The sequence below is a fragment of the Hyperolius riggenbachi genome, chromosome 8 (genome assembly GCF_040937935.1).
Source record: "Hyperolius riggenbachi isolate aHypRig1 chromosome 8, aHypRig1.pri, whole genome shotgun sequence".
In the NCBI taxonomy this organism is placed as follows: Eukaryota; Metazoa; Chordata; class Amphibia; order Anura; family Hyperoliidae; genus Hyperolius; species Hyperolius riggenbachi.
Window position 1 is genome coordinate 82,280,651 of NC_090653.1, and position 25,006 is coordinate 82,305,656.

The window sequence follows — 25,006 nt, forward strand, 5'->3', positions numbered from 1 at the left end:
CAGTTACCAGGCAGCAGCGAGCAGTTACCAGGCAGCAGCGAGCAGTTACCAGGCAGCAGTGAGCAGATACCAGGCAGCAACAAGCAGATACCAGGCAGCAACAAGCAGTTACCAGGCAGCAACAAGCAGTTACCAGGCAGCAACAAGCAGTTACCAGGCAGCAGCAAGCAGATACCAGGCAGCAGCAAGCAGATACCAGGCAGCAACAAGCAGTTACCAGGCAGCAACAAGCAGTTACCAGGCAGCAACAAGCAGTTACCAGGCAGCAACAAGCAGTTACCAGGCAGCAACAAGCAGTTACCAGGCAGCAGCAAGCAGTTACCAGGCAGCAGCAAGCAGTTACCAGGCAGCAGCAAGCAGTTACCAGGCAGCAGCAAGCAGTTACCAGGCAGCAGCAAGCAGTTACCAGGCAGCAACAAGCAGTTACCAGGCAGCAACAAGCAGTTACCAGGCAGCAGCAAGCAGTTACCAGGCAGCAGCAAGCAGTTACCAGGCAGCAGCAAGCAGTTACCAGGCAGCAGCAAGCAGTTACCAGGCAGCAGCAAGCAGTTACCAGGCAGCAGCGAGCAGTTACCAGGCAGCAGCGAGCAGTTACCAGGCAGCAGCGAGCAGTTACCAGGCAGCAGCGAGCAGATACCAGGCAGCAACAAGCAGTTACCAGGCAGCAACAAGCAGTTACCAGGCAGCAACAAGCAGTTACCAGGCAGCAGCAAGCAGATACCAGGCAGCAGCAAGCAGATACCAGGCAGCAACAAGCAGTTACCAGGCAGCAACAAGCAGTTACCAGGCAGCAACAAGCAGTTACCAGGCAGCAACAAGCAGTTACCAGGCAGCAACAAGCAGTTACCAGGCAGCAGCGAGCAGATACCAGGCAGCAGCGAGCAGTTACCAGGCAGCAGTGAGCAGTTGTGAGAGTTTGAGAGCCATTTCACTGCCTATTCACAGTCCATGGAAAAGAGGCCTTACCCTAGCAAGTCTGACATTGCAAATCTGGCCTAATTGGCTATTCATGAGGCAATGCTCATGCAAATGCATGCACAAACCAATACCACAAAGCAGTCACCCTGCTACATGCTACATTAGCACTATCCGGCTTAGTGCACACCAGAGCGGTTCGGCAGCGTTTTGCGATCCACTTGCGGCTGCGGATACGCTTGGGTAATGTATTTCAATGGGCTGGTGCACACCAGAGCGGGAGGCGTTTTGCTGAAACGCATACTCCCGAGGTGAGGCATTTTTTTGGATTTCGGATGCGTTTCTGCCTCAATGTTAAGTATAGGAAAAACGCAAACCGCTCTGAAAAACGGCAGTTCAGAGCGGTTTTGCAGGCGTTTTTGTTACAGAAGCTGTTCAGTAACAGCTTTACTGTAACAATATATGAAATCTACTACACCAAAAACGCTTTACAAAACCGCAAAATGCTAGGTGAAATGCTACAGAAAAATAAGAAAAAGCGTTTCAAAATCTGCTAGCATTTTGCGGATCTGCTAGCAGTTTTTGGTGTGCTCCAGGCCTCCAGGAGCGCCACGGGGAGGATTCCCAATGCCCCCTTTTTATACAACTGGGGGACCGTAGGGTCCCAGGCTCTCTCACTGCCTGGAAACCACAGCGGCACCCCGGAGGGGGAGGCTGGGTGGCGTGGACGACCCCCCCCAAGTGTGGCCAGCGCAGGGGAGAGCCGTCTGCACCCACCTTCCAATATTAAAAACAGGCACTTACCTTAACGTCCATTGCGTTCTGCTACATGCGCATTAATTTGGGGGCACCACATGAGAAAGGAGAGAAGCATGGGTCACCCCGAGCTTTAGAGCTCAGGGCTGGCTCACATACAGCACTCCAGAGGGGGGGGGGGGGGGGAGGACAGGCGCACTCACTCCAGGGTTCACACCACCGGAGCAAGCCATCCACCACCTGCCTCCAAAGGATACAAACTGCACAAAATGCTTTCCATGAGAAAATGAATGCGCATGTAGCAGAACCCAATGGACGTTAAGGTAAGTGGCTGTTTTTAATATTAGGAGGTGGGTGCGGACGGCTCTCCCCAGCGCTGGCCACGCTTGGGGGGGGGGCAGCTGCGCCACCCAGCCTCCCACTCCGGGGTGCCGCTGTGGTTCCCAGGCAGCGAGAGAGCACTTTGCAGTATTGGTTTTTTGACTCTGCATAGTTTGGCATGCGAAAGCAAATGCATATTTGCATGAGCATTGCCTCATGAATAGCCAATTAGGCCGGATTTGCAAAGCCAGACTTGCTAGGGTTAAACCTGGTGTTTGAGCACGCATACATTTTCTCATGGAAAGCCTACTTCTTCTTGCTTCAAGGTTGAGGCACGTACTCTATTAGATAGATAGATGCGGCGTATGCTACGACGCGGGTTGGCTAGTAAAGAATAAAAGCCTTGCTGAGAATCCCCTATGAAGAGATGGGCTAGTCCAAAACCTGTCACTTCTGTCAGATTTATACTACCTACTGTAAGTGACAGAAACATAGGAGAAAAGTAATTTATGGCTCATTTTACTCTGGAATAAATGTACTTCTTATTTGTATAGCTTTGCACATATTTCAAATTTTACAGTTTTTCGCTGTAGTGCCCCTTTAAATGCTGACATACTTATGCCACTACTACTTTCTATGGTAAGATATTCTACATTCCAATCACTCTCGGAAACAACAAGATTGTTTAAACGTGCAGCTTTCACTGATTGTGTGTTTCATTATATACTTGCTATATCCACCAGGTTTATAGAAGTTGTTCTTTAATGTGTACAGGGCCGAATTTACCATAAGGCACTGTAGGCACACGCCTACTGGCGCCTGATGATGGAAAGGCAGCCCACTCCCCTCCCTGAGTGCATCCCTCCCTCCTTCCCTATGCGGAGTCCCAAGCAGAGAGTTAATGAGAGGTTACTTACACAGCTCTCAACATTGCATTAACGTGATCACCCTTCAGTCGGGGGCACCTCCAGCTACTAAGTACTGAGGTTTCTCTAGCTACCTAATACTTGGGGGCACTACTAGCTACTTAATACTGAGGGTACCTCTGGCTACCTATTGCTAAGGGACACCAGTAGCTACCTATAACGGGCAAGAAAAGTAAGGGAGAAGTGACAGCTAAGCCAGCCAGCACACTTGGCAACTACCAGAGCTCTGCCCCTCCACCACTATTAAGGCCTCTTGCACACTACATGAGATTCCGATTTTGAAGCGATTTTACATTCGATTCCGATTGCTGCGTTTTTTCTGTGTTTTTCTTTTGAATTTGCAGTGTGCAGGGGGCCTGATAATGTAAGTGGACAGCAATGTCCAGGGCACATGCATGCATCGCAAGGCATCATCTTACAAGTGTTCTGTCTGGCCTCCACGTATGCTACTGGAACTGGAACAGAGCTGGAACATTCCATGGACATAAGCTGAACTGATTGCAACACATTATAGCACATTGGTTAAAAGAATAAGCAGTATAAAGCAATATATATATATATATATTGAGGGATATGAGCTGTAACTGTTGGGGGGGGTCTAATCAATCAATCCTGGATTGAATCAATAACCTATGAGGTAAAGAATGTTATTCAATACCTAATCAATAATATGCCTATGACACTACCACTATACACGCATGTTCTGGCATTTGGCACAAACTTCTAAGGGCATGCACATTCATCTGTTGGCCCTACAAATGTGCATGTGCAAACAGAGGCATACCTGGCAATTCATATAACAATGACATTTATTACACACTGGCAATGTGTTTTGTTGGTCTGAGCCCACTTCATCAGGCCAATTGTAATGCCAACACACTTGATGTAGCAGAAGAAAGAGCGCCTCTTTTTCAGTCTATTTAAGGGCAACTCTAACACCAGGACACTGCTGTAACATCTTCAGATCTGCCTCTACTCCTTTAGTTTATTCTTAGTTGTCTACCAGTTTTGACCTTGCTTGCCTCCTTGACCATGATTGTATATAGCCTGCCCCAATCTCAGCTTGGGTCTCTTTTTTTGATTGAACTCTGGCGTCCCTGACAGTCACCTGACCACCTACTATGCCTGCTTGCTGCCTTCCTTGACTATTGGTTTATCTGACTTTGACTCTGGACAAAGGTCTGCACTCAACAGCAATAAACTTCATTATGGTACTCCTTGGTCTCCTTGTTACCAGTGGAGTAATCACAGGGGCTGAAACGTGGTGGCTGTCAGGCAGCAAAACACTCTATTGTCCACTAGCAGTGGTATCCCTGTTAAAACCCATAGCCACTCAGACCCTGCACCTTGCGAGAACCTGCACCTACAGATGGTGCCAGGGTCAACCGCATACCTGAAGACTAGAACATCCACCAACATGACTGCACTGATCCTCCCCAAACACTAGGATGGTTCCTACTGAATGTTCACATGGCCTTGGCCACCCCGGCTCACATGAGTACATTTATATATTTGCCTAGAAGCTGCGGATAGTGTAAAGTGTGCATTTTCATCACTTTGATTACCCCATAGTGAAAGTGGAAACCAAGTACTTACTAGAATGAACAAGCCTTGAGAGAGTCTAGATGTATGAGCCAAGACCTCTACTACTGAAAATCTGTCCTGTTTCTGCAAATGACTTACACACTCAGGATTCAAGATCAGGTTTAGGGGGTCCAGTTCTGGTATTTGCATTACACTGAAGCATGTTCACACACAGAGATGATTGGGTGAGAATGTTCTGTATTAGCAGCCGACTGTCTCTTGTCAAAGTAGACACTGATTATTATACTGGCTTTACAAAGCATACCTGAAATATAGAACGCGTCAGCCCACATCTGTGTACATAACTTAACTTTACCTAAATCTATCCGAAGAGTAAAATACTTGAATTGACATGATTGCACTGATTCATTAAGGTGGTTAGGACATAGAGCAGGAATACAGGCTGCCATAAATTTCCTGTTGTATGGAAACAGGGATGATTCAAGTTGAGCAATCCAAAGCAGCTCAAAGAAGATGGTAGGCTTAGCAGACCTTCTGGCATCTGCCCAAGTTGCCAGACTATATCTAGGGTAACATGGTCATTTGAATGCTAGCTAGTTCATCTACTTATGAGAATAACCAGTTCAGGCCTATGTGCTGGGCTGTTTCTAGAACCCGTAGAGCTGGGTGATTGCCATGAACCAGCTGGTGGCATTGGAGATCAGCATTTTTGGAAAGCATTATCTGGGAAAGTACTATAGCGGAGAACAGGACTCGGTGGGAGAACACTTTATGAGGGAGAAAAGTGGTGGTGCAAACTATGGAGGGGGCCATATTTGGAAGAATACACTATAGGGCAGCACTACATGGGGAAAACACTACGAGGACAGTACTATATGAGATAGTATTATATTGGAGGAGCAATATTGGGGAGCACCATATCGGTGGAGCAATTTATTGAGGAAACATTAGTGGGCAAAACAGAACACTTACGCTCTTCTATATGTAATAGAGATAATCTGGCATGGAAGAGCAGAGGGTGTCCAACTGCAGTAACTTGTGTACTGGAGCTATTGTCCAGTTGAGCAGATACACGGGGGGGGGGGGTCACAGCAAGGAGGTCAGAGGACACCGGTATTTATGCTAGATTGTCATTTGAGATGATCATGGGGGATCTCTCTATCTAACTACTATACACAAGATACAAGGAAAGGTTGCCTGCAATAGGAACCAGGAGATCAGAAAGCAGGATTCGAAGGATAGAACACAGTAACATAGCAAAAAACTGAAGCAAACTGATCTGAAGTTCTGGCAAATTACCAGGAAGGGTGGAGTCCTTAAATTGAACCCAGGGCAAAATAAAAAACAAAAACAGGGAAGCATCTGGATAGTCCTCCTCACCACCACCACTGCCATGCGCAGACCCTCCGAACATATCCAACAAGCCGTGCCTGCACAGTAAGCCGTCCAGGAGTGTCTCTGTGCTACTTTGCAGACGTGGCCGTACTTGCGCAGGAGCAGTGTGGCTGCGCTCATACATGAAGGGGAGCGCGGTCATGAACTTTCAGAAGGTTCCTGGCAGTGGCAGCGGTCTGGAGGAGGGCTTGGGAAAAAAAAAAAAGAAAGATTGCAGAAAGTCATCAGGAGGTGTGATAGTTTAGTTCCATGGTGCCACAAGAAGGAAAGGCAGGATGAAGCAGGACTCCGAAAGAGAGCAGATCAATAAATCACCATATACAGGTTTTTATGCCCGAAACGTCGTGCTGTTTTGTTGTACTGTACATATTTCTGCAACAATGGAATAAACACTAGTGATTAATAACACATCCGTTTGTGGGTCGAGTCCTGGATGGGAATTTTTATGATTGTGTTTTTTTTGTATGGCCAGGCCAGGCTGAAATGGTAGCCTTTTATGAAATGTCTATGTTTCAATTATATCCTGCCATGATTCCATGAAAAGGGTTACTGACAGGTACTATGATATGTTTTCTGAATGGTAATTGCAACCTTTTAATTCCTGGAAAGCAGTTCCAAAAATACGTACGTTATAAAAGGGGACCTGGAAATTTGGGCGCCCAGGAAAGCTGATAGTAAAACATCAGTAAACTTACCAATATTCTACTATTAAAGTGTAAAGAAGGATTGGTAAAACATTGGTAAATAGGCATTATATTTTTCTATATTACCTAGCTGGCTGAGTTTGCAGGGCTGACTTCCTGTGTAAATGACAAACATGCTTGACTGGACTAAACAGCAGTCTATAAGCTGTCCAAACCCATCCCCTATACCATCATCACTAACAGGAGGTAGTCAGGGAGGAGCTGGGAGGGAGCAACATACTCCCACTTTGCTGGCAGCTCCAAATTTTCTGAAAAGATCTCTGGGTCATGTGACTATCTGTTCCAAAGGAATTTCTTTGAACAGCTGCATCAAATCTGAAAGCTGTGTAAGTAATGGCACAGTCCCCTACTTACCTTAACTAACAATGAAAAATCTGGGTTGGCTAACATGGGCTTTCAGGCCCAGTGCACATCAAAACCGCTAGCAGATCGTCAAAGCGCTAGTGGTTTTTGGAGCTGATTTCAGAGCGATTCTAGGCATGTTTAGAGACGTTTTCTAAACATGCCTAGCGTTTTTGGGAGCATTTTTGTGTAGCAGATTATAAATACTGTTACAGTAAAAGCTGTTACTGAACAGCTTCTGTAACAAAAACGCCTGGAAAAGCGCTCTGATCTGCCGTTTTCCACAGCCGTTTGCGTTTTTCCTATACTTTACATTGAGGCAGAAACGCTTCTGCAAACCGCGAACGTGCAGCAGGAGGCACGTTTGCTAAAAACCTCAAACCGCTGGTGTGCACCATCCCATTGAAATACATTACCCAAGCGTTTTCACTGGCGGATGCAGTTGGCGGATCGCTCCTAAAATTGCTCGGTGTGCACTGGGCCTAACATCATTACAAACTCCTTCTGTGTAGAGAAAGCTTCCTAAAAACAAAAGAAATGGCAGCACACACTTGTTTTTCAGGGTAATGTCTCAATAAGCAGATGAAACCTGGATCTGCCAAACAGATTTCCTTCCAAGCAAGGACAGGCAGAGAAATCACCAGACACCTCATGGCCATAGTTATGTACTGACGTGCACTGTGTTGCGTGTTACATTCTACACACAACAGTTTCAGTATGTTTTCCATTCACAATACTGTTTTCAATGGGAAACCTGGCCTTGTGACCTCGGAAAAGACAGTTTTCTCCCTGCCAGAAAGGCACGCAAAACAGCAGTTCCAGTGGAAAAGTGGGCTGAGCCTCCCAGTACTTGTATTAGAGAAAAAGAAAGCTGTGGTTCCAAGCGATACCTTTCATTGACAGACTGAATGTTCTCAAATTGCTAGATTTTGAGAACGGTTCTTTTCCTGCATTATCAGCCTGGCACCATATGGCCAATTTACCAGCAGAGACCTGGTTGTGTCACAATTACATAACCTGACGTAACTATGTGTGATTGGGGTTTATAGCAGAGTTATTATAGGGCTGTATAGCTTGTTCATTTCCCCTATACAGTAGTTGTGTCTGGCATAAACATTAAAGTACACTGTACTAATTATATTCATTGCAATTGTTATCCATAATTATATAATAATTCACTTTTTTAGGATACCAGAGAGGAGAGAAAAATGGGGAAGTGAGAGGAAGACTGGTAGCTGTTCCTCAGGAAGTGGGAAACTGTGATCCTCTGCAGAGCAGGGACTTTGAGGAAAAAATGGGGGGCTGGATGGGGAGTTTGAGGGTACTTGGTGAACAGGAGAGCTAGTGGTCGAAATGTGGGTGCTACTATACTACAACTTCCCCCTTCTTACTAATAAATGCAATGACTCCTATGGCGGCACCCAATTTTTTTTTTAGTAGTGGGGACAGTTGAGGTTAGCTCTGGGTTTGGAAGAGTTAAAGTTAGCCTTGGGTGCGGTTTTTGTGGCAGCGGGGACAGAGAAGTTTAGCTGTGGGGGAGGAAGGGTTAAAGCGGACCCAAACCAAACATTTTTTTAATTCAAAACATTTAGTTGCACCACTCTGATACATACAAAGATAAATAAACACTCCTTCAAGCCTATGAGCATTTCAGTGCATGCTTTTCACCCTTCTCTTTTCATAACTAGGGTTATACAGGTGGCAGCCATTAGCAATTCCTCCTTTGCCGGACACCACCTACTCCACCAGTTTGCCGGATTCTGTCCCGGCAATATGATAGGAAGGGAGGGGTTCCTCCAATAAATGTAAAATATTTTATATTTGTCATCATGTAGCTGAAAAAAGGCTGCTATTTATTATTATAAGTTAGAAAATAGATTTTATTTTTGAAATCTTGTATTTTTAATTTGGGTCCACTTTAAGGTTGGCCGTGGGTGTGGGGTTTGCGGCGGCAGGGGTTAAGGTTAGCTTTCGGGTTCATGGATAGGCACCGGTAGTGGGAGGGTTCAGTGTGAGCATAGGCTTGAGATTAGCTATAGTAAAATATTGGTATTTAATACCGATATTTTACATTGTGTTTTACACTTTCATAGTAGAATAATGATAATGAGCTTTTTTATGTATGCGGGGGGAGGGGGTGTTGCACAGATACTGGCTACATTTCTAACTGGGAAGGAAGGGGGTGGCAGCATTTGCTTCAGGTAGCAAATGGCCTAGTATAATACAAAATACATACATAGTTCATGCGTGCTATGAAAACATTGTACTTTTTCATTTGATGGAATAAGTACCACAGACTTAGGAAACAGTAGGGAAGGGGGGACCTTGCTCTTTTGAGTGTACAGACTACAGGCAGTGTTCCCCAACCCTGTTCTCAAGGCCCACCAACTGTGCATATTTTGTGGAAATCCACAGAGGTCCAGGGGTGCAGCTAAGGTTTTTGTGGCCCCAAGCGGACTGTAGGAAGTGGCCCTATCCTGCCGAAAAATGGGCGTGGTTATCCCGCCAAAAAGTGGGCGTGGCATGACAGGTGGGTGGAGCAGGAGGATGGGACGGGGGTGTTTGCGCCGAAAAATGGGCGTGGGTGGTGTTTGCTACGTCCGTGGCCATGACATTGAAAATAAATGCAATGTGGGCAACATTTTCAGCAGAAAACGCAATTTGGGCAACATGTCAGCAGAAAAATGCAATTTGAGCCACATTTCAGCAGAAAACAAACGCAATTTGGGCCACATTTCAGCAGAAAACAAACGCAATTTGGGCCACATTTCAGCAGAAAACAAATGCAATTTGAGCCACATTTCAGCAGAAAACAAACACAATTTGGGCCACATTTCAGCAGAAAATAAATGCAATTTGGGCCACATTTCAGCAGAAAACAAATGCAATTTGAGCCACATTTCAGCAGAAAACAAACACAATTTGGGCCACATTTCAGCAGAAAACAAATGCAATTTGGGCCACATTTCAGCAGAAAACAAATGCAATTTGAGCCACATTTCAGCAGAAAACAAACACAATTTGGGCCACATTTCAGCAGAAAACAAATGCAATTTAGGCCACATTTCAGCAGAAAACAAATGCAATTTGGGCAACACTTCAGCAGAAAAACGCAATTTAGGCCACATTTTAGCAGAAAACAAATGCAATTTGGGCCACATTTCAGCAGAAAAACGCAATTTGGGCCACATTTCAGCAGAAAACAAATGCAATTTAGGTCACATTTCAGCAGAAAACAAACGCAATTTGGGCCACATTTCAGAAAAAAAAAAATTTACTCACCTGACAGAAGTCTTCTCTCCCGGTCAGCCTCTGGCGCGCAGCTTCCCCAGACTGCAATCTCCTGCGCTGAACTGAATAGCAGGGCTACGGGAAGATGGCGCCCAAAGCCCTATACTGGAGACACAAATAGTCTCCAGTACAGGGCTTCGGACGCCATCTTCCCGTAGCGCTGCTCTGCCTGGCGCAAGCCCAGTGCAGACAACAGTGTGACCCAGAGGCGTAGCTAGGGTTTTCAGCGCCCGGGGACAGACAGTTTTTTGCGCCCTCCCCATCCTGACAGTCCTGCGGTGAGCAAAAATGGGCGTTGCCACGCATCACAATGTGGAGCTGGGGAGGGAAGGAGCGCACGACCGAGGGGGCTGGGGAGGGAAGGAGCGCACGACCGAGGGGGCTGGGGAGGGAAGGAGCGCACGACCGGGGGGCTGGGGAGGGAAGGAGCGCACGACCGAGGGGGCTGGAGAGGGAAGGAGCGCACGACCGAGGGGGCTGGGGAGGGAAGGAGCGCACGACCGAGGGGGCTGGGGAGGGAAGGAGCGCACGACCGAGGGGGCTGGGGAGGGAAGGAGCGCACGACCGAGGGGGCTGGGGAGGGAAGGAGCGCACGACCGAGGGGGCTGGGGAGGGAAGGAGCGCACGACCGAGGGGGCTGGGGAGGGAAGGAGCGCACGACCGAGGGGGGGGGGGGTGGGGTGTTGAGGCTGGTAAGGGAAGGAGCACATGGCTGGAGAGTGAAGGAGCGCACGACTGGGGGAGGGGGGAAAGCTGGGGGGGAAGTGAGGGAAATTCGAGGTTGCTTGGAGGTGAGAGAGTGAGGGCACATTGAGGGTACTTGGGTGGGCACTTTCTGGATGCAGGGGGAGGATGAGAGAGAGTGAGGGCACACTGAGTGGTGACAGAGCAATAGAGCATTGTAAGTGGTGGGTAGGAGTACATGAGGGCACATTGGGGGTTCTGAGAGGAAAGTGCTGGTTATAGCAGGATGAGAGAGCATGGGCTGATTGAAGATGCAGGGGACAAGAGAGGCAAACAGTGGAGGCTGCTGCGTGGAATGAGACTAGAGACCAATCTTACCAGATTCCCCAGACCAGGCTCCTGTGTAACTTCTCCTGCGACGCGGTCACGTGTTCCCCGCACCGGAGGTGTACAGCACCAGTCCTTTACATTTTAAATCTCCCCCAAGCTTTCTGGCTCTGCTCCGTCAGGGACCTGGCTAATCCGTGCAGTTGCCAATCACATGTGGATTCTTTCGTCCTGTATGGCAGACGGGGGGGAGTTGCTTGCTAGCAGGCACTGAGCTAGCACATGGCCTGGCTGAACCCATCCAATAGGCTTCAATGGGGGGCGGAGTTAATGTTCAAAGTGCACCGCAGTCGGACAGTCCTCACCCATTACCAGCGAATGGATCTGGCTGGCCTGGCTCTGCGTTCCACTGCAAATGCACGCTGCGCGGTGGTGCGGCAGCTGCGTGTGACGTCACTGGGGACGTCACAGAGGGAGACACGGCCAGGGAGTTCCGAGCAATGCAGGGGGAGAGGGAATTAAAAAAACGTCACAACGACGTCACAGAGCCTCCGAGGCCTCTAAAGACATGAGGCCCCAAGCAGCCGCTTGGTCTGCTTGGTGCCTGGCGGCGCCCCTGCAGAGGTCGTTAAAGGAATACTATCAATACCCAAGTTTTCTAAAATGACAATGTGCAAATAATGTCTAAGTAGCTATGTAAACATTTTCCTACTTTTCATGTTAAATATCAGAGGCAAAAGCTGTAATTTATTGAGGGTAGGATTTAGCTATATTGGGACAAATCAATTGCAGAAGGGGTGTCTGCTTCAATGCACAGCCAGAGTTGCATATCAGACTACAGAAAGCAAATATCAAACATATCAAACTCTGAAAGCAAAAACAGTATGAAAAAGCTGTGAGAATTAGTTACATTTCCGGAGCTGCAGCTGTTGGAAGCTCTCTTCTCTGTCACACACAGAGTTACACATAGAGTTAACATATCAAGTGTGAGGGGAATTTCCCCTCTCCTCATGGCTCAGTCAGCCGTCAGTTTTGGTGTCAGTAAACTTTGAAAGTATTTTGCTAACAGTAAACAAAGAAGTTGCTACTAAAATGTATACACCAGTACTTAGCAGCACTTCCCAAACAATTCCTGTGTCAATTGAAAAAAATATGTGAATCGATAGTATTCCTTTAATCAGCTCTGCTGAGACACTAATTACCTCACCTGTGAATGTTTTCGGTTTTCTGAAAAACATGCAATGTTGGTGGTCCTCGAGGACAGAGTTGGGGAACTCTGGTCTACAGGGTTGTTGGATGGAGACTAAAGGTGGCTATACACTTGTTAGATTAGCAGCAGATAGATCATCAGATAGATTTCTGATCTATCTGATGTGTTTAGGAACATTTTTTACTAGGAACAGATTTCCAATAGATTTCAGTTTGAAATCTATTAAAAATCGATCAGATGGCATTTTTTTGCCATCAGATTTCCATTAGGGGCCAATGCAAAATGATAAGCAATCTCAACAGATTGACTTAGATTTTCCAGCCTACCAGATCGATTGAAATCGTTCATAATCGATCGAAATTGGCCGCAAATCGATCAATTGGTTAATCGATTTGCAATCGACCAATTGATCGATTTTGATCAATCGATCGGCCAAAAATCGACTGAGTGTATGGGCCCCTTAAGGGGCCGGTGGATTCGGTAGCGAATCTTGATTACTGGTGCTAATGTAGAGGTTCTATGATAGATTATCCGCTAGTCTGAAGAAGTGTGTTTTAAGGGCATTTAAAGGTTTCAAAGCTTGGAGTATTGCAGACCATGTGTGGAGGAGTGTTCCAAATGAGGAATGAAGCTCAAGAAAAGTCCTGGATATGAGAGTGGTAGGAGCTGACAAAAACAGAAGATAGGAGGGTTTAAAGCGGAATGTAACCCTGCATTTCAACTTTGCTCTAAAACATTATTTACAGCATATTATATGCAACCAGCATTTTTTTTTTTACTAGACCAGCATTGGAAGGGTTAAACACAGAGGTTTAAAGTTCCGTGGAGAGATATGCAGAAGTTCAGATAGATACATTTAACTACATAGAATGTAACAAGTGATAAATGTTACACACTCTTTGGCTGTCCTCCAACTCCTTCTCAGTCAGAGAGAGTGAGTCACATGCCACACTTAGATACATTTATGTAAACAAAATGTATCTATGTCAGCTTCGGATGCGTCTGCAGTTCTGTCCAGGAACTTTAAAGCTCTGTGTAACTCTTCCAATGCTGGTCTAGTAAAAAAAAATGCTGGTTGCATATAATATACTGTAAATAATGTTTTAGAGCAAAGTTGAAATGCAGGGTTATATTCCGCTTTTATGTCAGGAGTGAAATTTGCAGACCAGACAGTGGGCTTGATTCACAAAGCTGTGCTAAACAGTTAGCACGTGAAGTGCCGTTCGCGGACTTTTGCGCGCGTAATCTGCAGCAAATTGCGCGCGCAAAAGTCCACGAACGGCACTTCACGTGCTTACTGTTTAGCACACCCGTGATAAACAATTTGCACAGCTTTGTGAATCAAGTCCAGTATCTGGAAATTAGTGAAGAAATATACAGGAGTGGGGAGGCAACTGATATAGAGCTTTGTAAGAGATGGTTAGGTGTTTGAACTGCATTCTGTGGGTAATTGGCAGCCAATGGAGGAAGTGGCAGAGGAGCAGTACCAGTGGAGTGTATGGAGAGATAGAGGAAGCTTACCTACCTAAGCAGAGGGAATGTTCTAGATCCTTCTGGATCAACTGGGATACAGTATGTGTGTGAGTGTGCAGGACAGAAATGTACCTAATGTTTACGTATTTATTTATTTTTTTATTCTCGTTGGACTTCATGGATGGATGTCTTTTTTCAACCAAACTATATCTGATTACCACCAAGCTTTCCTGGTCCTCAGTCTGTCCTGTCGTTCCTGTGCCGTCCTCGGTTGAGGTTTTCGACATGCTAGGTCTTTAGTACTCATCAGGCAGCCTTTGGAACTACTCCCATTCTGTCCGATTTTCTATACGGTTGCCAAATGTTAACCCTTTTACCTGATCGCTGGCTTGATGTCACATCGCCAGAGATTGTACCGCAATCGTGAAAAGCTTGGGGGTCGGGGGGCTCCCCGTCTCGAACCCCGGGATAAAGAAAATGAAGGCCATACAAATAAGTCGTTGGTGCGGTGTACAAAATTCGGAGCCAACCCACAAATTCATCACCCAATCCAAATTTCAACAGTGTTTCCCAAAGAAAATTCCAGTCCAGATTCCCTTTAAGTTTAAGCAAATGTATGACATGAATGAAGAAAAAAGCAGATAGACCACTGTGGACTGGAGATGAAGAGGAACGAAAAGGGGGGAAAAAAAATAATCAATAAATGCAAAGTGAGACGTTTTAGAAATTATTGATATTCGCCATGTAATTTGTAAATATTGCTTCATCCACAATCAGCCTGCACATAATCATCTTTACTACTGGCAGACATGAAAAAAGAAACAGACTGCACCAACTGCCATTATCAATAACCACGCCCCTATCAATGTGATAAGCTAAAATGTTATTTCCCACAATGCATCCAGGTTTACAGACAGCAAACTGTCAGGACCATGGTCATGACATCACACTGTGGGAGGGGTTTCACCACAATAAAGGGGCCCATACACTCAGCCGATTTTCTGGCCGACCGATCGATCCCGATCGATCGATCGATAGATCGATTGCAAATCGGTTGGCCAATCGACCGATCGATGGCCGTTTTCGATCGATTTCGATGGTTTTCCATCGAACTGGCAGGGTGGAAAATGTAGGTCGATCTGATGAGATTGCTTATCAGTTTGCATTGGCCTTAATGGAAATCTGATGGCAAAAAATGCCATCAGATCGAATTTCAATAGATTTCAAACTGAAATCTATTGGAATTCTATCCTGGTAAAAAATGTTCTAAAAACGCATCAGATAGATCATCAGATGCATTTCTTAACCTATCTGCTGCCAATCTGACGAGTGTATGGGCACCTTAACAGCCATACAGACCACCCTGATGATCTTTTTGAGAAAAGGTAAAGATTTCTTGTGGGAGAGAGGGGGTATCAGCTATTGAATAGGGTGAAGGTCAATCTTTGGGTACAGTTCCTCTTAATAGTGTAGAGAGGTCAGGAGCCGAGTGATAAATTGATACTGAAAAGCGCATTAACCATATTATTGAGCATATTAACTGTGCCAGACCATGTGTGTAGATGGGGAAGAGAAGGGGTCCAACTCCTATCCTGATTAGTGCTCAGTATGCATAACAGCATCTGACCCATAAGCAAATGACTCTATTGCACTGGTCACTCTAGAACTGTGTAACCAATGCACAGGCAAGCTGCTGATCTCAGTGTAGGCATCAATTGCATGGAAAGGATTTTCCTAGTCAGTTGCTATTGTTCCTCTGAGATAAGGCAGGTGCTGGGATGTCTGGATTAATCATAAACAGACTTGTTAGCTGGTGTTACTCAGCATCATTGTATCACAGATGTTCCGGAGAGCAATCAGGCTATGGTCGCTGCTTTTTGTCTATGAGAAATGTAAGTGTGTATCAGGTTTGCCCAGGGGCGTCTCACCCACCAGGCAAGTATAGGCGGTTGCCTGGGGCGCCATGAGGTGGTGAGGCGCCATGAGGTGGTGAGGCGCATTCCCCCACCTCTGCTACTGTGACCATGTTTTTTTTTTTTTTTATATTATATTACCTCCCGACTCCGTCCCCGGTGCTCGGCACGCTACCATGTGCTCAGCAGTGCCTCCACCTCCACTTCTCCACAGCCAATAGAGCAATCAATACTGCTCTTCTCTGCCAGGCTCCTTATTTAAAGCCGTGCCCCTTCTTCTCAGTAGCCACACAGGTAAAGTGTTTTTCCCGTGTGGCCCAGCCTTTAACTCCGCCCCACGCCAGTCAAACCAGGAGCCAGCGGCCAGCCAGCTTATGCCCCCGACAGTCGGACCCCCCACCTGTGTCACTGGCTGCACACAGACACTGGAGCAAGACAGCCAGGGGACAGATGCAGTCACAGAGAGAAGAATGTGATTTGTCCGTGTTGGAGCCCCGCCCCCACACAAGACAGCAACACAGCCCGGGAGAAGGGAAGTTTCTGCTCCAGAGATGATAAGCTGCATGCACAGGCAGAAGAGAAGGTATGCAGGCAGGCTGCTAAGAACACTTCCTGTCCTGTGTGCAGACTCCCAGTACTGTTATAACTGCTAGAATGTGCCCTGCTCTTTTGATACTAAAGTTTTCTTTGAAAGCTGGTTAGGCTGTAGGCTGGTAAAGCTGTAAACCTGTGCTTTAGTGCTGTGCTGTCTCTCCCTCTCCCCTCTCTGTTCCTCTGCCCCCTCTTCCATCTTATGCTGTCTCTACCCCTCTCTGTTCCTCTGCACCCTCTTCCATCTTATGCTGTCTCTCCCTCTCCCTCTCTGTTCCTCTACCCCCCTCTTACATCTTATGCTGCCTCTCCCTCTCTACTCTTTCCCTCTGCTTGGATTACGTGTATTTTCTGGTGAAACGCTTCCACATTACGATTATTTTCTGACAACGCTGCCCCATTACGATTATTTTCTGGTGAAATGCTGCTGCAATAAGTGTATTTTCTGGTGAAACACTGCCACATTACGATTATTTTCTGGTGAATTACGATTCTGAATTACGATAATTACTATTATTTTCTGCTGAAACACTGCCGCATTATGATTATTTTCTGGTGAAACGATGCTGCATTAGGATTATTTTCCTGTGGGGGAGGGGCTTCGGGGGGGGGGGGGCACAGGTTTTCTCGCCTGGAGTGACAAAATGACTAGAGGCACCCCTGGGTTTGCCAACCGTGCATAAATTTACTGACAATCTGTAAAAATGGCCTGTTTTGCTCTGTGTTATAAAAATAAATTATATTTCGTGTCCTTAGAGCCGGTTCACATTACAAACGCGGACGGCCACGCATGCGGAACGCAATGCATGCGAACGCACGCCATCCGCGTTTGTATGCGTTGCGTGGCTGATCCCATCACTGAAAAGTGAATGGGACAGCCGCGCGTTTGAAACAAAATCTGCGTGCAGCATGCGTTCCCGGACCGCATGCAGTGTGAACATCAGACAGTGCACTCTATGCACTGTCTGATGTCGTGCGTGTCGGCCTCCTGCACGCGTTTCCAAAACGCGTCTGGAAACGCGTGCAGTCTGAACGGGCCCTTAAAGTGGACCTGAACTCTTGCACAGGACAGGAGGAAAACATGCAGAAATGCACCCTGTATGTGTTTAGAGAGTTTAGCCTGTCTACCCCCCCCCCCCCCCAATCTGTGACTAATCACAAGTTGTAATTTGATCCCTCAGCTGTGTCAGCTGACTGCCACTGCACAGAGCTCATTTGCAAACACATGTTAACAATATCTCGGCTTCCATGAAAGCAGGAAGTCGGCACACTGCAGATTTATGGCAAGATTTGTATCAGCTGTAACAAAGAAATGTTTTTGTTTATAAGTTCTTATGCTGTTGCTAATCTTTTAGAGCAGAGAGGAAGTCCTGAGTTCAGCACCAGCTTAAAGAGTAACTGTAGTGAAAATGACAAAGAATGAAATTGCTTATTTTTTACAATTTTAATTGATAGATTATTTAGGCAATGTTTTCCCATTGTAAGATCTTCTCCCTGACATCTTTACTCCTCCCAAGTGATCTGTGCAGAATGTTTGTTCCTGAGAGTTTTTTGCACAGAGGAAGATACTGCATGCTTGGCAGTTGGAAAAAGCCATTATTTCCCACAATGCAAGCAGGTTCACAGACAGCAAACTGCCAGGACCATGGTCATGACATCACACAATGGGAGGGGTTTCACCACAATATCATCCATACAGAACCCCAACCCCCCACCCCATAATCTATCTGAGAAAAGGAAAAGATTGCTGGTGGCAAACGGGGTAGCTCTGGCTACCTTATACTAAGGGGCATCTGTAGCTATCTATGACGGGCAAGGTAAGTAAGGGAGAAGTGACAGCCAGCATACCTGCGGGGGTTTGTAGGTTCGTGGAGGATGAGGTCTAGTGTGCCAGGACATCTGTGCCTATAGGCTCTTGTCTATGTGCAACCAAGATGGCGCCGGACTCGGACGCCTCGGGCCACAGGGCTCCGGTCTTTTTTTACTTTTTCGATGTAATCTCTCCCTCCACTCACCTCTGAGCTTCTCTCCACGCTGGGGAGGGATGCGGAGGACATGGGCACGCTGGTCTGGCACAGCTCCAGCCACGCGTCGCTGTATGCGGGTCGGCGATGGAATCAGCTGCTTGGGGCCACGTGCAGAGCGCAGGCATGGAGAGGGGACCTGGACCAGCCGATCCTCCGCCGCTGCCTCCAGACCATCAGCGCTGCCACCCACGCTGGTCCCACCACAGCACCGCAGCTCGGGAACCGGGACGGCTCCCAACGGAGAGGCTCCAGTCCTTCATAGGTCCCGGCCACGGAGGATGTCACCATGCAGCCCACCACACTAGCCCAGGGAGCCTGCTAGCAGCGGGCCGACAGCGGGCACTCGTTCTCACTGCTCGCTGCCTGACTCTTGCTGCTCGCCGTGCGACTCTCCAGCCAGCCCCTCCGCCACCGCACATCTCTACCCCTGCTGGCCGCACATCGCCTCAGTAACAGAGTCCCGCTGGACACCACGTGGGGAAGCCACAACACTGCTGCCGGGGCAACCAGAGGGATTGCAGCTGCTACCCGGAGACCGCCTGCCCCGCACTGCTGCAATTTGAACACCACTGACTGGGAAAAATTAATAAAAAACGGACCTCTGCTGATCTGCCGCCGCTGCCCCCGGACCATCAGGGACACCATCCGGGCCGTGCCACCAACCCCACACTGCATTTGATTTGAGGCCCGACGACCAGGTTTGGCTCCTAGGGAGAGGCCACCATCCTCCGCACACACAGGGGACAACGCCATGCGGGCCTCCAGCGATGCGCCCGGCTGCACAAACCGCCTGAGGGCCGACAGCTGATCAGCTGTTCGGGCTTTTTCTGCTGCTGCCCTGAGCCAGCCCCCTCACCCACCGCCACTCCATGTGTGCAGGAGGCCTAACCTTACCTGCGGCCCAGCCGGGGTGCCCCCCGGCCTCATGTCCACCACTGCTGCCCAGCCTGGGTGGCCCCACATCCACCACTGCTGCCCAGTATCCCTGCTGGCCGCCTCCATCATGATCCCCCCCCAGCATCCTCTCCAGCATCCTCTCTACTTTTCGCGGACAATCGGTAGCACCTGTCTAGTTGGGAGCGCGTCGCTGTGTAGCGTCCAGTGCCGAAAATGGCAGCGCTCATATCAGCTCTCAGGCTGCTCCTCCAGTCCCACTCTTTTCTGTTCCCGCTATCAGTGTATGTCTTGCTATGCTATGTGTGTATTACGTTAATTGTACAGGTATGCTGTAATGCTCTGTTTGTATTATGCTAACTGTATGTGTATGCTGTAATGCTCTGTTCTTGCTTTGTTTTTGCTTTTGTTTATACGTATGTACTAGGGATGTTCGGAAAATTCCGCGGAATTATAAATTCCGTGATTCCGGCCGGAATTAGGTTAATTCCGATTCCGATAGTCAAATCGGAATTCCTATAACTCTCAAACGGAATTCCGCGGAAATGTTATAATTCCGACGGAATTTTCCGCAATAGCATAAAAAAATCTCTCTCTCTCTCCCTCCTCCTCCTCCATCCATCCATCCATCCATCCATCCATCCATCCAATGCAGTATGATTAAGGATTTGTACTTTTTGAAAAGCATGCTTATTTATATACCATAGCTGGGATTTGAACCCAGAACCTAGTGTGTAGTAGGTATCTGTCTTACCCTCTAGACCATGACCCACACTGCATGCTAAAGCTGCCGGTAGCATAAACCATACTTCCATTATGATCAATTCGATAGAAAAAGTAGCATGATTAAGGATTTGTACTTTTTGAAAAGCATGCTTATTTATATACCATAGCTGGGATTTGAACCCAGAACCTAGTGTGTAGTAGGTATCTGTCTTACCCTCTAGACCATGACCCACACTGCATGCTAAAGCTGCCGGTAGCATAAACCATACTTCCATTATGATCAATTCGATAGAAAAAGTAGCATGATTAAGGATTTGTACTTTTTGAAAAGCATGCTTATTTATATACCATAGCTGGGATTTGAACCCAGAACCTAGTGTGTAGTAGGTATCTGTCTTACCCTCTAGACCATGACCCACACTGCATGCTAAAGCTGCCGGTAGCATAAACCATACTTCCATTATGATCAATTCGATAGAAAAAGTAGCATGATTAAGGATTTGTACTTTTTGAAAAGCATGCTTATTTATATACCATAGCTGGGATTTGAACCCAGAACCTAGTGTGTAGTAGGTATCTGTCTTACCCTCTAGACCATGACCCACACTGCATGCTAAAGCTGCCGGTAGCATAAACCATACTTCCATTATGATCAATTCGATAGAAAAAGTAGCATGATTAAGGATTTGTACTTTTTGAAAAGCATGCTTATATACCATAGCTGGGATTTGAACCCAGGACCTAGTGTGTAGTAGGTATCTGTCTTACCCTCTAGACCAGGGGTCCCCAAACATTTTGGGTTGAGGGCCGGGTCAACATACTTCAGACCGCTGGTGGGCCGGAGTAAACATAAAATGATGTAGAAGTCTTTGCGGACCAGACAGTGAAGCATACCCAGGTGACAATCTGCAAGCCAATTGGACAGCAGTGTCACCTGATGTGGAATTTGATTGGAAACCAGCAACATTTCTGCTTTCTGGCTTCCATGTGGATGGGGGGTGCTGCACTGCTATTCCATATGTGGACCACCAATATTTAAAGATGTAGCTGACTGCATTTATAAGCAATACCTTTTCTGTGTGGGGGGCCGGTAAGAAAGCCTTAGGGGGCCACATTCGGCCCGCGGGCCTTAGTTTGAGGACCACTGCTCTAGACCATCAACCACACTCAGGGCCAGGCTTTAGCATGTAGTGTGGTCAGAGGTGGGACAAGGTCCTTCAGCACCCAAGGCTGAGACAGCAAAGTGCGCCCCCCCATCCCTCCCACCCCAGCTGTCACACACTGATTGCTATTACACTAAGAGGTGCCCCAGGGCCCCCCCCCCCACCCCCAACACCTTAATCTCTACTTATCTGGCTTGCTGTCGCTGCCATGTATCACCTTTTCTTATTTCTTTCTGCTTCAAACACAATTGGGAATGACAGCTGAATGAATTGTGCACCCCCTCCTACACTGCGCCCTGAGGCTGCAGCCTCTCCAGCCTCAGCCTTACTAGTGGGTAAGACAGATACCTACTTCCATGCAGTGTGGTTCATGGTCTAGAGGGTAAGACAGATACCTACTACACACTAGGTCCTGGGTTCAAATCCCAGCTATGGTATATAAATAAGCATGCTTTTCAAAAAGTACAAATCCTTAATCATGCTACTTTTTCTATCGAATTGATCATAATGGAAGTATGGTTTATGCTACCGGCAGCTTTAGCATGCAGTGTGGGTCATGGTCTAGAGGGTAAGACACATACCTACTACACACTAGGTTCTGGGTTCAAATCCCAGCTATGGTATATAAGCTGTTTTGAAAATCTGCAATTCCCTACTGTATTGGATGGATGGATGGATAGGAGGAGGAGGAGGAGGAAGAGAGAGAGAGAGAGAGAGAGAGAGATTGATTGATTTTAAAAATTTTCCGACGGAATTCCGTGTAAATCGGAATTCCGCGGAATTGACCCGGTATACCGTCGGAATGGAACGGTAACGGAATTTCTATATGTCGGAATGCGGAATTGTGCCGGAAACGGAAATCGGCTATTCCGACCATGCCTAGTATGTACCATGCTTAATTGTATACGACGCTCTGCCTAAATGTACGCACAAACTGTAATGTTGTCCTATGTATGCTTGTCCCACGTCTACGTATGTACCATGCTTAACCGTGCTATTTTCTTGTTTTTCACCAACGACCCTGTATGCGCCAAAACCAATTCCGGTTACAATCCACCGTTGTACTTGGCGAAATAAATTCTGATTCTGATTCTGATTCTGAACATTATCCCCCCATCCAACATGCTCTTTCAGTCAGACACAGCAGGCCTAACTAACTTTTAAAATAACAATAGTTTCATACAGTACAATATGGTGATTTAATACAGCTCCACTCCCAGTAATATAAAAAGGAAATAGCTTTATAGCCCACACCCACCCATTTCCGACTTGTATCTACAATAAAGAAAAAAATCTGGCAATTACCTTAATTCTTTTCCCAAAGTCGCAGTCAGCTCTGGCAGCCTCCCTTGTTTCTTGTGCCAGCAAGAGGTGTGTCCCTGACTGTGCTAGATGATGTCGTGTTACACGGTGGTCTGAAGGCAAAAGGAAGATAAGTGGTGTGATTGTTATTTATGAAAAAGAAGCAAGTTATATGAAAGCAAAGATTACACCTCCATTGTGTTGGACCTAGCTCTCCCTTTGGTAATGACATTGCCTTCAGTACTAGGTTATTGTAAAGCTAAAACCACTTTCACTGGTCAGAAGCCAGAGATGGATGCAACTTTCACCTTTCACAATGGGTGTGCAATTTTTGCCTGCAAAACCTTGTCTACTGTATATCACTGCATTGAGGGAAATATTATTTTAACAATGATAGGTTACATTGTAACAGAGGGCTTAAAGGGTATGGGAAATTAAAATGAGCACATAATGTCAGAGGCGTAGCTAGGGCTTTCAGCGCCCGGGGACAAAGACTATTAATGCGCCCCCTAAGGCGTGGCCACATATTACATGTGGGCGTGGTTATGGGTGGAGCCAAATGTGCAGGAAGTTAGCAGGCTCACGCTCACCCACTCTCCCTCAGTATGTACCTTCCAGCATGTTCCAAGACAAATTGAGCAATCATGAGCCCCCCCCCCCCCCATCAAGACAAATTGAGCAATCATGTGACCCCCAACAAGACAAATTCAGCAATCATGAGGCCCCCAACAAGACAAATTCAGCGATCTTGTGGCCCCCAACAAATCATGAGGCCCCCAACAAGACAAATTCAGTAACCATGAGGCCCCCAACAAGACAAATTCAGCAGTCATGAGGCACATAAATAGACATCATTTCACATAAATAGGCAGATGCCCCCTTAATATGGAGGACACCTCTCACCTGGCAGCAGTTCCCCAAAATACACTCAATCTGACAGCAGTGGTTCCCCAAAAATAGGTAGCCCCAGGTCTATAGGTGTCCCCAGAATAGGTGGCCAGCAGTATAGATGTCCCCAGAATAGGTGGCCAGCGGTATAGATGTCCCCAGAATAGGTGGCCAGCGGTATAGATGTCCCCAGAACAGGTAGCCAGGGGTAGAGATGTCCACAGAACAGGTAGCCAGGGGTATATATGCCCAGTATATGTAACCAGGGGTATATGTGCCCAGTATATGTAGTCAGGGGGTATATGTGCCCAGTATATGTAGTCAGGGGGAATATGTGCCCAGTATATGTAGCCAGGGGGTATATGTGCCCAGTATATGTTGCCAGGGGGTATATGTGCCCAGTATATAGGTATCCAGGGGGTATATGTGCCCAGTATATAGGTAGCCAGGGGGTATATGTGCCCAGTGTATGTAGTCAGGGGGTATATGTGCCCAGTATATGTGTAGCCAGGGGGTATATGTGCCCAGTATATGTGTAGCCAGGGGGTATATGTGCCCAGTATATGTGTAGCCAGGGGGTATATGTGCCCAGTATATGTGTAGCCAGGGGGTATATGTGCCCAGTATATGTGTAGCCAGGGGGTATATGTGCCCAGTATATGTGTAGCCGGGGGTATATGTGCCCAGTATATGTGTAGCCAGGGGGTATATGTGCCCAGTATATGTGTAGCCAGGGGGTATATGTGCCCAGTATATGTGTAGCCAGGGGGTATATGTGCCCAGTATATGTGTAGCCAGGGGGTATATGTGCCCAGTATATGTGTAGCCAGGGGGTATATGTGCCCAGTATATGTGTAGCCAGGGGGTATATGTGCCCGGTATATAGGTAGCCAGGGGGTATATGTGCCCAGTGTATGTAGTCAGGGGGTATATGTGCCCAGTATATGGGTAGCCAGGGGGTATATGTGCCCGGTATATAGGTAGCCAGGGGGTATATGTGCCCAGTATATGTGTAGCCAGGGGGTATATGTGCCCAGTATATAGGTAGCCAGGGGGTATATGTGCCCAGTGTATGTAGTCAGGGGGTATATGTGCCCAGTATATGGGTAGCCAGGGGGTATATGTGCCCGGTATATAGGTAGCCAGGGGGTATATGTGCCCGGTATATAGGTAGCCAGGGGGTATATGTGCCCGGTATATAGGTAGCCAGGGGGTATATGTGTCCGGTATATAGGTAGCCAGGGGGTATATGTGCCCGGTATATAGGTAGCCAGGGGGTATATGTGCCCAGTATATAGGTAGCCAGGGGGTATATGTGCCCAGAATAGGTAGTCAGGTGTGCCCCCCAGCAGGAGGGGAGCAGCGCAGTGGAGGGAGAGCTGTGAGCACCTTAAGGGGCTCTCCCTTGCTCGCTCTCCCCTCCAGAAGTAATGTCCGGGTGGCTGGCTCACCTGGGGGCTCCACGCATGCACCGGGCTGGGCTGGCTCGCTGGCTGGCGGCGCCGCCTCTTCTGTGCTGACTTGCCGCTCTGCGCAGCGTTCCACTTCTATATGGACGCTGTGCAGCGGTGCGGCGGGCGACCATCCATGACGTGTGACGTCACCCGCTGACT

At 47.3% G+C, this 25,006-nt stretch overlaps 2 protein-coding genes across 22 annotated transcripts in view; one reads left to right on the forward strand and one right to left on the reverse strand.

Moving 5' to 3' along the window:
* The window catches only part of HIPK4 (homeodomain interacting protein kinase 4), a 546,520-nt gene that overhangs the window by 238,426 nt on the left and 283,088 nt on the right, over nucleotides 1-25,006 (reverse strand). For 14 of the 16 annotated variants that reach the window (XR_011023519.1, XR_011023518.1, XR_011023521.1 and 11 more), the window contains one exon: nucleotides 22,509-22,618. The exons of the other annotated variants lie outside the window; for them this stretch is intronic. The gene's annotated coding sequence lies outside the window, so the exon portion shown is untranslated. The remainder of the gene's footprint in view (nucleotides 1-22,508; nucleotides 22,619-25,006) is intronic. 16 annotated transcript variants of the gene reach the window in all.
* The window catches only part of LTBP4 (latent transforming growth factor beta binding protein 4), a 312,121-nt gene that overhangs the window by 91,792 nt on the left and 195,323 nt on the right, over nucleotides 1-25,006 (forward strand). The window lies entirely within an intron of this gene.